We start from the raw sequence: 12,864 nt of genomic DNA on the forward strand, positions 1-12,864 counted from the left end.
TTCGCCCAAGGAGACAACACCATTTTGGAGACACATGCTAAACCCGTTGCCCTCGTCTCTACTCTGTAACCCGCAGAGTGGAAGCATTGGTTGTCAGTGAGTGACACCCCGCCGAATCCACAGAGAGAATTCATTTACTGCACTGCATCAAATCACATATGTGTTATTCTTTACAATGTACCGAGAACACAACCACTGTGCTGGTGAATCGGAAGGAAACTTTTTTTTTGACACAACCCAACACACACATCAGCCGCCATTTTCAATCATTCAAGACAATGCCCCATGGCTGTATTGTGTGATGAATTAAAGATTCATTTACTCCCAAATGACAGAAAGTGCTTGTAATTAAAGGAGCATTAGAACACCAAAGCTAGCCTGGACAGCATCCAGCCATTGCCACATTTTGGGAAACCAAAAGACCAAAAGTGTTGCATTTTCCTGAAAAGGTTTTGCTTTCAGCTGTTTCGGTCATGACGGGGAAAAGGAAAGAGGGGCCTGGACTTCCATGAGCTGATGAAGCTCCAAAAATCACAGACATTAATATTATTTTCGGGGAGATAGAAAGTATATTCCGCTGAGCAACTGATAAAATAGAAAAAGCAAAAACCCTGGAAATTCCTCATTTCGCACAACCATTTCACAACAAAGTGCTGTTTCTGTTGTATTTTCTCCTGCAGCAAAGAGGAGTGCTCCTCCTCAGCGCGTCGAGCTCCTGCACTATAAGCCTGCCTCCTCATCCTGCAGTCATTTGTGGCTTCCTGCGATTTGTAAAATAAATATTGTTCTCAGTGAGGCTGCCTGGTTGCAGGTGCTCAATACGTAAAGCCTGACTATTGCTTCCACACGGCTGTCAACATGGCGACGGCTGGTTAGCTGCTGCAATTGTGCTGACACAGGTAACAGTGTTAACCGGAGGGGGATCTCCGGAGAGTAGGCTCTACGTGTCCACACTGTTGGTTGGGACGGCGGATGCATCTTAGGGTGCTAACTGCACAAACATTGGCAACAGTGCTGACAGAGCTAACGGTGGTTACCAGCGGAGGAACTCAAGGTGGGCGTTACGCTTTCTGCTGTTAGTCAAGATGAGCATACATAGAAAATAATGGTCTCAATTTTTAATTATTTTTAATGATGTATCTTTATTTTTATATGTATATTGAAAGGCTCTCACAACAGAATTGAAACTATATAAAACACCAGCATAAGAGAAATAATGAGTCTGGGATCATGACACCAGTGCAGATGAGAGAGGGGGCTTATTTGGCCTGTTCAGTCAACTTTTACCAGCGGCAATGTCGGCTCCACAGTGGGAACCACATGCCACAGTGCAGGAATAAGCTTCACATCCCAATTAATGCATCAAACTCAACCCTTGCTGCTGGGGAATTACAACTCCCCATCCTTCTCTTACCCCCTATCTCCCTGCCCCCCTCCGGGAGTTACACTTATTCCCTACAGATTGTATTTCATCCATGTGCAGCACTGCGTCAGTGCAGCTGAGAAAATGTCACGGGTTCTGACCGTTTTTCTATTATAATCAATTTATTAATTCATGGTTTGGGAGGATTTTTGTGCAAACTTCACAAGGTGGAATCAAAATATACATCGGCCTCGTCGTAGAAATTAGGGGGAACATAGACAACACTCTCCTGTATGCAAATTAGAATATAAAGTGGGAGTGGGTTATGCAAATGTTTCATTGAGACCGCTTTTAATTGTATCAAATACAAACCAAAAAGAAGAAAAAGAATGTGTTCATGTAATATTCATACTAGGTGAAGTTTCTTTCTCCCGCATCAAAGGCAGATGGACTGACTGTGCAATCGATACTCCTCAGGGGGGCATCTCCCCAAGGGCAGCTCCTGCACCTTCACTTTACCCCCCAAAGCTGCAAGACCAATTAGAGGGGAAGAAGCAGACCAAGGTGCAGGGGGGGAAAAAACAACACACAAGTAAAGAGAGAAATTTAATAAAAATGTAAATTCCTCTCAAGAGTTTGAAGAAGCAATTTGAGGATCTGCAGAGCAACGTTTGGATAACTCGATGGTGTAATCGAGCTGATGGGCTGTGTTGATTGTTTATTGAATATGGAGGAAGCAGGACTTGCTTTTCGGTTCCTGAGCTATTAAACCTGGTGTGCTCGTCGTGGACGTGGCGTTGCACACCAACTGATGACAATACCGTAAACACGCACGGATGACGGACGGATCCTATCAGTGCAGCGGCGACTTGTAGAGACTGTAGCCATGCATTCAGTGAGCATAATCAAAGCCTGGTTACACCGTGGCTTTGGGAAGGCTTGTTATGGACGGTCGCCTTTCTCTCCACGCAAATTGTAATCCGTTTTAAACAGGAAGCACCATTATGATTCAAACGCCATCACTGGTTATTTGTGCCATCATAAATTAGTTAACTGTTAAATTATGCAGAAAAAAATCCACAGGCCTGACACAAGCATTATGTGAATTTGAACAGAATAAAATGAGAAAAAAATGAATCTGAGTGGACTGGAGAGGGTGAAATAAACTTTCACACATGCTCACAAAGAATAAATCATAATCATCTGTCATTATGTCATATGTCAGGCTGCCAAAATGCACTCTGTAGTTCGCCCTTTATAAAGCAGTGAAAGCTATACTTTTCCTTGACCCCAGATTAGAAATCATAGATTAAATGTCAAGTCAGGGCATGTTCCCATTTAACTGATACAAGCGGGAGTGCGAGGGGGGGGTTCATGCCACGTGCTTCCCCATCGTACAGGAGTATGTTAGCAGGGCTGCTGAGGGCTTAATGAACGCCTTCATTATTGAACTAACAAATGAAATCTGTCGCTCTCCATCTAGCAGTAGTGAGCGGACATTCGAAAAGTGAGATTTTACTGCCTCACTTCATGACCTTTGAGACAAACTTTGGCAACTCAGGGCTGGAAAGGGAGAGTTGTCCGTGGTGCAAGAGAGTATGAAACCCCACAGCGGCTGACGGGAGAACACTAACGGCCCCATCGGGAAGCAGTTTTCAGTTTGTTTGTTCTGGGCTATTCTAGAACCATGGCCAGTGAAGACAAGCCCCATATGTACAAATAAACATCATTTTATCATTTTCAGGTGATTATATCATACTTAATACCATAGTCAATTTCCACCAATAGTTCCACTTCAATGTAACACGCTGGCTGTGTAAATCCTACAACGAGCATTACAAGAGAAAATGGACCTTGTTTTCTATTTTAAATGCATACATTAGTCTTTTGGTAGAATTGCCAGGATGAGAAATAACTTTGTGCTCCTTCAAACAATCACAAGTAAAAGTGACTAGATGGCATTTGTGTAAATGAAGTTCACTTACAAAGTGCACTAATTATATGCAGTCACAAGTATAAACGGGATAACATGGCGCTATATTAGAAAGCTTCCACCATGTCCATTAAGGAGCTTTCTGTGACACAATAGAAAGCCTGGGCCTGATTTCTACCAGTCAGCACTCTGATGAATCCTTCCGACAGTGAGGCGGTATATCACCGCCGTGGAGAAACACTGCCAGCACACCTGTTGCCCATCTATTTTGCATTTAAAGATGTGTTTTCTCAGCAAGCTCCAAACAGTTATCCGTAAGGCGGACATGGCCGACAGTCAGATGGAGAAGAACGGATCATATATGACGCGCTATATATATATATATATATATATATATATATATATATATATATATAGTCTAGTGCCTGCAGATGTATAGTTTTGTCTGAATGTAAAGCTCAAAAGACAGACTTTGGCTTTGCTTGACCTTGTGGCGAGGATAGGGTGGAAAGGGGAATGAAACTAAATAAAGAACAACTCCACTCTGGGAATTTCACCCCGAGAAATAATCCGGAAGGTACAAGGCCCACAGGCAAGTTTACTCGTTTAGGCAGGAGACTCAGTTCTTATAGAATATCAATTAGAGGGATGGAGCTGGTTGGGTGGACAATGCTAGGTTTAGAGGGGGTGGGGGGAACCCACCAAATCAAGAAAACAAACTCAAAACAAACTCAAATCCCCCGACACAGTGAGGAACCCGCTTCCCAGGACACAGCAAACAAAGGGGTAGGACACCACCACCTGTCCACCAGCACCACCACCACTCTCCAGCAACTAAAAAGACAATTTTTTTTTACAAAATCACAATAAAATAACATCCGTCCAACAATACAAAAGGGACACAGCCCTGGTTAAAACACAGGCGTGAGAAGTGTTTAAAAAGGAACAGATCTGGCGCACGGTATAAACAGAGGATGCCAGGCAGTTCAGAGTAGCGACTGATATTCGGCACGCCAAGCTGCAGACAGACCGCACGCAGTCCTACACAGCGCAGTGTGTTAGGACAACTCTTCCAGGGGGGAGATAAAGGCTCATTAAGGAGAACGCCGCGGAGAGGAAGCTTCCCTGGAGGTGGAGCTTCAGTGGAGACGAGTGCATGGAGACACAAACTTCACTAGAGCGAAAACAGCAGCGACCCCATTCTGCTGATCACCACAACTCCTAATTACAGAAAAAAAATGCAGTTAGTAGTTCAGAGTAAAACTGGTTGCTCGCGTATACTTAAAAACACACTGTCGCTGGCATTTACCTGTGACCACAGTGGGGTTGGCCATCAGACAGCATCCACAACGCCAAGAAGAGAGGGACACTAACCAAGCAAATACGCCATGGGAGCACAGGGGAGCACAGGGGAGCACAGGGGAGCACAGGGGAGCACAGGGGAGCACAGGGGAGCACAGGGCATCTAGTCGCCCGGAAGTGACGCACCTCACAGAACAGAGGCGCAAGAGGAAGAGCTGGTGGAGGCGTGCCACTTTTAAACCGGCCCACTGAATTGCAGCCACCTGTACCACAAGTGTATTCTAAAAAAGCCAGCTCTATTTGTATTTTTTTTTGTATGTTGTAAGTGCAGATACACAATACCATGGGGACAGGACAAGGCAGTAACACACAAAAAACAAGACCATTTACTTATTTTACAATTTGTATTTGTTGTTGTAATTTAAATGTATTACTTCTCCTCTACTTCTCTATTTCTCTTAATGTATGTAATCTTTTTTCCAATGGAATCAGTATTATTTCTATTAAACTTAAAAGTTGTTATTTTGCTGTTCACGTATGCCGTACATTTTTGAATGTATTGTTTTTTCTGTTCTTTTGTAATCATTAATGCGGGACACAATTATATTATCTTACATTCTGTGTATGAAATTATCTTTATAACCACTATGGTGTTTAAGGTGAAGCCATAGCTTAACCAAAAGAAATTCAGACAAGATGTACAAGTACATACAGTAATGTCATGAGTACACACAGCAGCCATGCAAGCTTCTCCTGATCTCCCCTGTGTTTGGAGTACTAATACATTCCCACCATGAAACAAACAAGCTGTCGTGAGGCGTGACATAGAGTCACTGTAATGCTTGTTTAAATAATGTTTCTTATAAAAGGCCTGATACACAAATCTAGTGTGTAGTCTGGCTCATCAGGTAACATAGTACATGTTGAATCATGCTAATCGATGTGTCCAGGGATGCTATTGAAATGAGAATTACCGGGCTAGCTGAGAGCCTCAGCGGCATCGACCGTTTCCAGGAAGCCCAATGAGTGGAAGCTGGAGCAATGATAATGAAAATTAGCGTGTGATGAACATGTGCTGCAGCAGAAAGCCAAACGCAGTGGGAGGATAATGTGAAGTTGATTACGGGAACCTCACCCACCATTGGTGGTGGAGCCATTTGGTCCTGCAGAAAAGTAACTTGTGCCGGACGGTTGATTTCAAAGCAATCTCAGAGTGCTTGCGGTGCTCCCGCTGGAAGGAAAACATTAGGGTTGTTTAAGTCATACACACTCTGTCGACTGCCACGTGAAGCTCAAAAGAGGAAAGCCGCTGCTCTCATTGAAGGGCCCAGATGAAGGTGCTCGCCGGCCCGTCTGATACGCAAGTCCATGTGTGAGCTGTCAAAGCATAATGAACACTCCTCCCTTCTGTGTTGCTATTGATGAATGATCACGGGCTCGTGGTTGTTTGCGGTCTACCACAGTGGAACCCAGAACAAACATGCGCGTTGACGCCTTGTGAGTGTCAGTGATCGTTACATGAAGATACATTTTGCTTTTCAATTTTGAGTGACTCACTAAGGGTGGTGTAAAATAAATGTTCCGTATTTTTCAGGATCACCATGCCAGCAACAGCCCCCCCCACAACACCGCCCACCACACAAAAACACACCCACACACTGATCCTTTGAACAGCCACTTTTTTTGTGAGTGTACATGTCAGACCAAACAGCGGTGTCAATTTTGTGAGGGAGGAGGTGGCACGGCGAGGGCTGGAATGGCTGCCGTACTACTCGAGAGGTCTCGCTGAGGAGAAACACTCAGCTAATTACTGCCATTATTTCCCCAGCCTCCTACAGAGATAAAGGTTCCTTTGCTCGGGCTTCCATTATTAAACACTTCGGTGTTTGTCTCCTTATGTTGTGGGAGGACGTGGTAATAAAAGCAGAGGGCTCGATTTAACGTGGTGCTTCTTCATTTTGGTGCACGTGCACAACTTAAACGCAGCGGCAGCAGCGATGCGCCTCCACATGTCTGTGTTTAAGTCGTCAGGTAATAAAGGGACAACGGCTGGATGGCACACCGGCTTTTTAAAGGTACCGTGCAAGCAATATTGAGCCCCTGGCGTCAGATAAATTGTGATTCTTAGCAGAGTACTGATGCCGAGTGACAGATGACTTGACACCACGCCCTCCCCACTGTAAAGAAGGCCAAGTCTCGAAATTAACAGGTTCCACTGTTTCTTCATGGGTCACTGAACACCCCCAATAACACTCTGGCCCAACCCCAATGCCCCAGAAGACCCTCAGAGGCTTGACTGACGTCACTAAATAATAAATGGTTGAGTGTGAGAGTCTGTGAGGGCTTTAAATGGAGTAAATTCAAACGGGCGGAGAAATTTGCTGCAATACATTACAACACCATGACAAGGTCAAACAATTTACAATTGAGGGTATTCACGCTTTTTACTCCCTGGTTTGAAAGTCTTCCAGGCTCTTTTCCTCATAAGATGAGGCAAATTTAATTGTTTTTTAACCAAACATGCTTCAATAACAACATTAGTTATAAGATTGATAAATAAGTAAATATTGTCCAATGTCATCTTTAATCCTTGGTGTTTCTGTTCAATTTTAAAATGACAGGCTCAACACACATGTGCCGTTTACCTTCTGAAGTCACATTACAGTGAGGGCTCAACATGTCACACTCTATGTAACAGTTGTACAGAACTAGACCCTCAGTTAGCGGGAGTACGTCTCAAAGTCTGTGCTTCCATAAAGGGGGAGGTTGGGTTTGGGCCCACGAGGCCTGGCAGCAGCTGACTCCCCCTCCTCTCGCTCGTCGCTTGCTCTTCAATTTGGAGAGGCTCTTCATCCCCACACTGTTGCTCAGATAAATACAGGCGACTGTTGAAGACCTCATTGAAATAATCTTAATATTAATCAGTGACATTTAAAAATCTTTTAGTAGTAATCCTTTCTGTGCCGTCGGCTTCCGGCCACATGTCGTCCTGTGGGATCTTAGAATGAGACTCTCTCCACGGACAATCTGAGCCCTGCTAGGATAACGCTGAGAGCTTTGGGCTCTCGCTCTATACTGGACCAATTTAATAAATTGCTGCCCTTATCAGTCAGACACAAAAACGAGAGAGGTCCGTGTTGAAAACTAAAATAATAAAGATAACCTTTTAACAACCTGTTTGTAAGGGAATGGAATGTGGACAGTTAGAGTGACACATGTAACCTTCAAATACTGTGGCTTCTTCTGTGCTGCATTAGATTTGTTTATTGTTAAAAGATAGATCCAGTTTGTAGTTTGCTGGTTAACTTCTTTCAGGACAGTGTAATCCAATTTAGAAATACACAACACATAACTGTAGCAGCTTGTAGTACCCAAACATCCATCATCACTTTGCAGGCATAGAGAAATGCAGCTTCTGTTTTTACAGCAACTCTCCATTTTGCTTAAATTACAAACAATCACAATTGATAGGTGTCTATAATCGTTCTGTTAAGGTGTGACTAATAACTGGAATGTGAATGTGAAAATACAGTAAGAAAGTAAGTAAGTCACACTGTAGGAGGCTGCAGAACGGCAGCATAATTTACATTAGGTATATTTGAATTGTTACAAAATGCAAAGTACGTGAGATAACAGGAAAAGTGGAATAAACATAGGATATAGTAGGAAAAGGCTAAAAAGCGTGCCTGTGTAGGTCACATACAGTACATTTATGTTCTATGGTAATCTTCAGAGTTCAGTTGAGACTATTTGTGAATTAAATGTTAAGATCTATTATAAATTGCTTTTTTGTGGATTTTGATGAAAACAAAATCCTGTCAAATTGAAGTACAGATAAAAGGAGGAACGGAAAAAGCTTACAGGACCCTAAAACCATGACACATCAACATGAACAAGACACTTATATATTATATTACACTTGAAGCTGAAAGTGAAGCTGAAACAGGGACACAAGCGGCAGGAAACTACAAAATAAAACCGGGCACGAACCGCCACCGTGACACAGTTGCCTTAAACAATTTGTTGTTGAATAATGAAGCAAGGCCATTTTATTCATCAATAGGTCATACTCTGATACAAAATAACCTTGCTGTAACGTATGTAAAACTGTACTTTAAAGTGAAGTATCATTTCCCCTTCAGAGGAGCATTTAGAGTGCCAAGAAACCTCCAGACCAAGAGATTAACACCCTGCTTGTTGGAATGTGAAGCATTAAGAACACACGCGTGTTCCAACAAGACTTAAACTCAAAGTATGATTTGGCGTTCACCAAATATGGCTGTGAGTTAAGGCTTCTACTCTGCGTGATTCTGTCTCTTTGCTCATTCTACATTAGCAAGTGTAATATAATACAGACTATGAATAACTGTGACAGAAATCAGATCCATTGCACGTTGCCAAACAGTAGCTTGGACTGCAATAGAGAGAGAGCTACTGGAGACTAGGCCACATCGGGGCTCAGGGACACGGCCCTCAGCAGCTCAGATGCTCCACACACATCAAACTATGTCAATTGAAACCAAAAGCACGCAAATAATAAAATATGTAAAAGATAAAATATTGTACATTGCTGTATTCTACAGCAGAGAATGTGAGGAGCAGGTGTGAGCCCCGGTCACCACCCTGCTGTCAGCCACAAGCCCTAAGAATAAACAAATAATCAAAATAACAAATACGCTTAATAGAAAGTAATCTTGTGGGGGAAAATTGCAGTTTAGCGAAAAGACAGAAAACTAACACCAACGAAAGGTAATCTACACAATACTACCAAAATAAAGAGAAATAGCAAAACAAAACAGCAGAAGCTTCCAATCCCAGCAGGAATGTTTTGCGTCCTCCACCTTTGCAGGCTCGGACCTGGTTTGGGTCTTTCCTGAGGAGCTGGTGCACAAACCAGAACGATCACCAATGGCCTCATAATTTATACCCTGCCGAGGCCTGACTGAACCGATAGCAGCTCAGGAGGAAGAAATTCGGATTCTGAATGATTCTGCGCTCTTGCTAATATTGGTGAAGCTTTTCAGCTCTGCCTTCGAGTAACCGCAGCCTTCATGACAACTGCACCACAGCAAAAGACTAGAGTGATATAAAGAAATGTTTCCAGTTAGGCTGAGCCATGAGAGGGAGGAAGGGACTTATTTTAACCCGTGAAACATCAAAGTGTTGTGGGGTTAGTAAGCTAACTAGCGGGCCGCTGGCTAACGACTGGTAATAGAAAATAATCCAATTCTGGTCCAGTTGGTTGACGTTAATTCTCTGAACTAAGGCTCGTGGAGTGAGTTACTGTACATATGGTGAACCACTGTAATTACCATTCTTCCATTCAAAAAGAAAAATACGTCGTCGTTTTGACCAAAAGTAGAAGGGTTGATAGCAGCAGTCGCGGCCACACATAATTGAACACTAAGTGACTCCGTGTGTGTGTGTGTGTGTGTGTGTGTTTGTGTGCATTAAGAGTAGTTTCAGTCAAAGTCACCCCTGAGCAAGTGAACCGCACCTTCAAGTTGAATTGTTATTCCACGCTATTCATTTCACAACACAAAGACTGCAGAATCGGCCCTAGAATACAAATTGAGGGAGAGAAGTGATTTGTTTGCTGGTTTGGGAAAGCCTCGCTTCAAGGCTCTTTGTGAAGGATTAATTAACATAGATTGTAGGCTGGCCATTGAGACTCCCAGAGACAAAATACACAGTCCATTCAGGCTGTCTGGTGCTTTTTTCTTGCAACTTCCTTTGCCTTGTTCTCCATTGCAACCCTTTACACCACCATTGCTACAGTTTGTGCAAGCTGCTCTCTGGTAACCGTGACAATGACGAGGTTGATGATGCTTTTTCACAAGGGAATTACTACCGAAAGGCAATAACTGGAAAATAACTTATTTTATTGGAAGCAATCAACTCACCAACAACGTTACACCCTACTGCCTGAATCATGGATCTCCTAGCCTTATTGTGTTAACAGAAAATAATTATCTGTCTCTCCTTTGCCTTTTCTCCCTTTATTTTCGGTACTCCCTGTTTCTGAGGCACCAGCTGCAAGAAGGAGACTAGTGATCAGGGCCGTGCCCTAAATATTACAGTCGCCCCTCTGGAGACCAACTTCCAGGAGATCTGTAAGTCTCTCAAAATGCTGAAAGGGTCTCGAGGCGCTTTGACCTAGTTGTTCCTCTTGCAAGGCAACTGTGAAAACGTATTGAAACAGAAATATAGTTCACAACTACAGAGAATCCCGTCATCAGCGCCAGGGAAAAACTGAGTTCACTAAAATGAAGGCAACACTCTACGTATTAGTAAGCTTCCCTTTCTGCACCTTTCATTTTTGAGTGAAATGAAATAAATATGTTAATTTAGATTTAAAATCTCACCTAAATAATTAGACTTGTAAATTCTGATCAGATATGGCTTTGTTTAGCCAATTCCACAATTTCTGACATTTGGAGTAATCTACACTCATTACATTGCGTGAAATACTTGGTGGATCAAAAATCAATGAGGGCCTTATTGATGTTGGAGCCGGGATAGGATGCATTCGAGCCACTCTGCTATGTAGCCCCTGCTCCTTAACAAGGAAAAACACAGTAATGACTGCAGTTTTTCATTCATTTTTTTCTCAACAAAAGCTTGCAACACTTGTAGGAAAATAAACAAAATGCCTTGTAATATTCAGCCTGAATTGCTGCTGAGACACCAAAATGTAAGAGTCAATTTTTAAGCTTGGAAAGGCTGCAGTGCTGCACCCCCAGGACTCATTGTGATGAAGCCAAAGGAATGATGCTCCTTGTTACTGACTCCAGAAACATGAAATCACATTTATTTACATAAAAACCCTGCCTGTTTATGAAGTCAAATAATATGAGTTCTTTAGATATTTATTTTTCCAGTGCATTAGAATAATTATGGAATTAACGCAATTTCCTGCAGTACCAATACAGAATGTTACAAAGTAGAACCATCCGTAGGGCTCCTAAAGCTTAAATACAGTCCCTTTGAGAGGACATGCTGGGATTAAAAGCTCTAGCTATATATATCTAACTAAATGAACATGAACTTGAATTAGCTGCAACTGAAATGCATCAATGGTATTGACTTATTATCACCTCTCATGCCGTGCTGTTGTCAATGTTGTGAGCAACTTTTCCAATCAGACTTTCACCATCTGAAGGGCGCTGCATGTGCATTTAGGAATGAGCTGCGATTGGCCAAAGTCTCCCGTCACTGTCTGTTTATTCTAAAGCAGGAAGACAGAGCGAAGAGGTGCAGAAGTTCTCTTGGAGAATGGGAAAAATAATATATTGAAAGGTTATTATGAAAAGGTTCCTGCGTGGTACTGAACAAACAACGACCCACAGCAGCTTTGAAGGGAAGATTTGCAATGGGCTTCCAGCCAGATGGTATCTTAGCTCTGCCAGTGTGGGACAGATTTCAGAAATATCAGAGGGTGTTATTTCACTATCACTCTCTTGGCTAAGGTGCACAAACCTGTTTTCTCTGCCACTGATCAGTGCATTAAAGAGTCTAATGTAAAACCTAAAGGATTGTTTTTTGTTTGTGTTTTTAATTACAGAGATGTCAGATGATGCATAGCCACAAACCACTACTCAGTAAAGGTTAGGCTCACGTTTGGTGGATTACCCCGCAGTACCTTAACATTTCTTCCAAATGTCACACCTTTCAAAAAGAAGAAAAGTGGCACTTAATGACTCCTAAGGGCGGTGTGTGTGTGTGTGTGTGTGTGTGTGTGTGTGTGTGTGTGTGTGTGTGTGTGTGGGGGGGGGGCGGGGTATTCTTTCAATGTCAAAAAATATAATTGCATCTCACGCGCTTTGAAGGTGGGTGCTCGTTTTAACTTAGTGGCTTATAGTGACTCTATATCTATGTTCTATTTCCACCACACACACACACACACACACACACACACACACACACACACACACACACACACACACACACACACACACACACACACACACACACACCTGATTAAATGAGGCGCGGTTCTCCTCTTTGGTACGTGGCATAACAGCTCCTTGTTTTAGAGAGGGGGGAGGAGGGTATGGATGGGGGAGGGAGGTATGGAGGGGGGGAAGAGGGTATGGGGCTCAATGACACGTTTAGTACAGAACATGTGACACCTGCACGAGCCAGACAATTACTAGTTTTAGTACCAACGGCGAAACAAAAATAGAGGATATTCTTTAAAGGTAAAGTAGAATGAAGGCGGGGAGGAGCGACGAGGAGGAGGGCGGATCACATTGAACTGGGGGGA

The sequence above is a fragment of the Gasterosteus aculeatus genome, chromosome 7, assembly GCF_964276395.1.
Source record: "Gasterosteus aculeatus chromosome 7, fGasAcu3.hap1.1, whole genome shotgun sequence".
Classification (NCBI taxonomy): Eukaryota; Metazoa; Chordata; class Actinopteri; order Perciformes; family Gasterosteidae; genus Gasterosteus; species Gasterosteus aculeatus.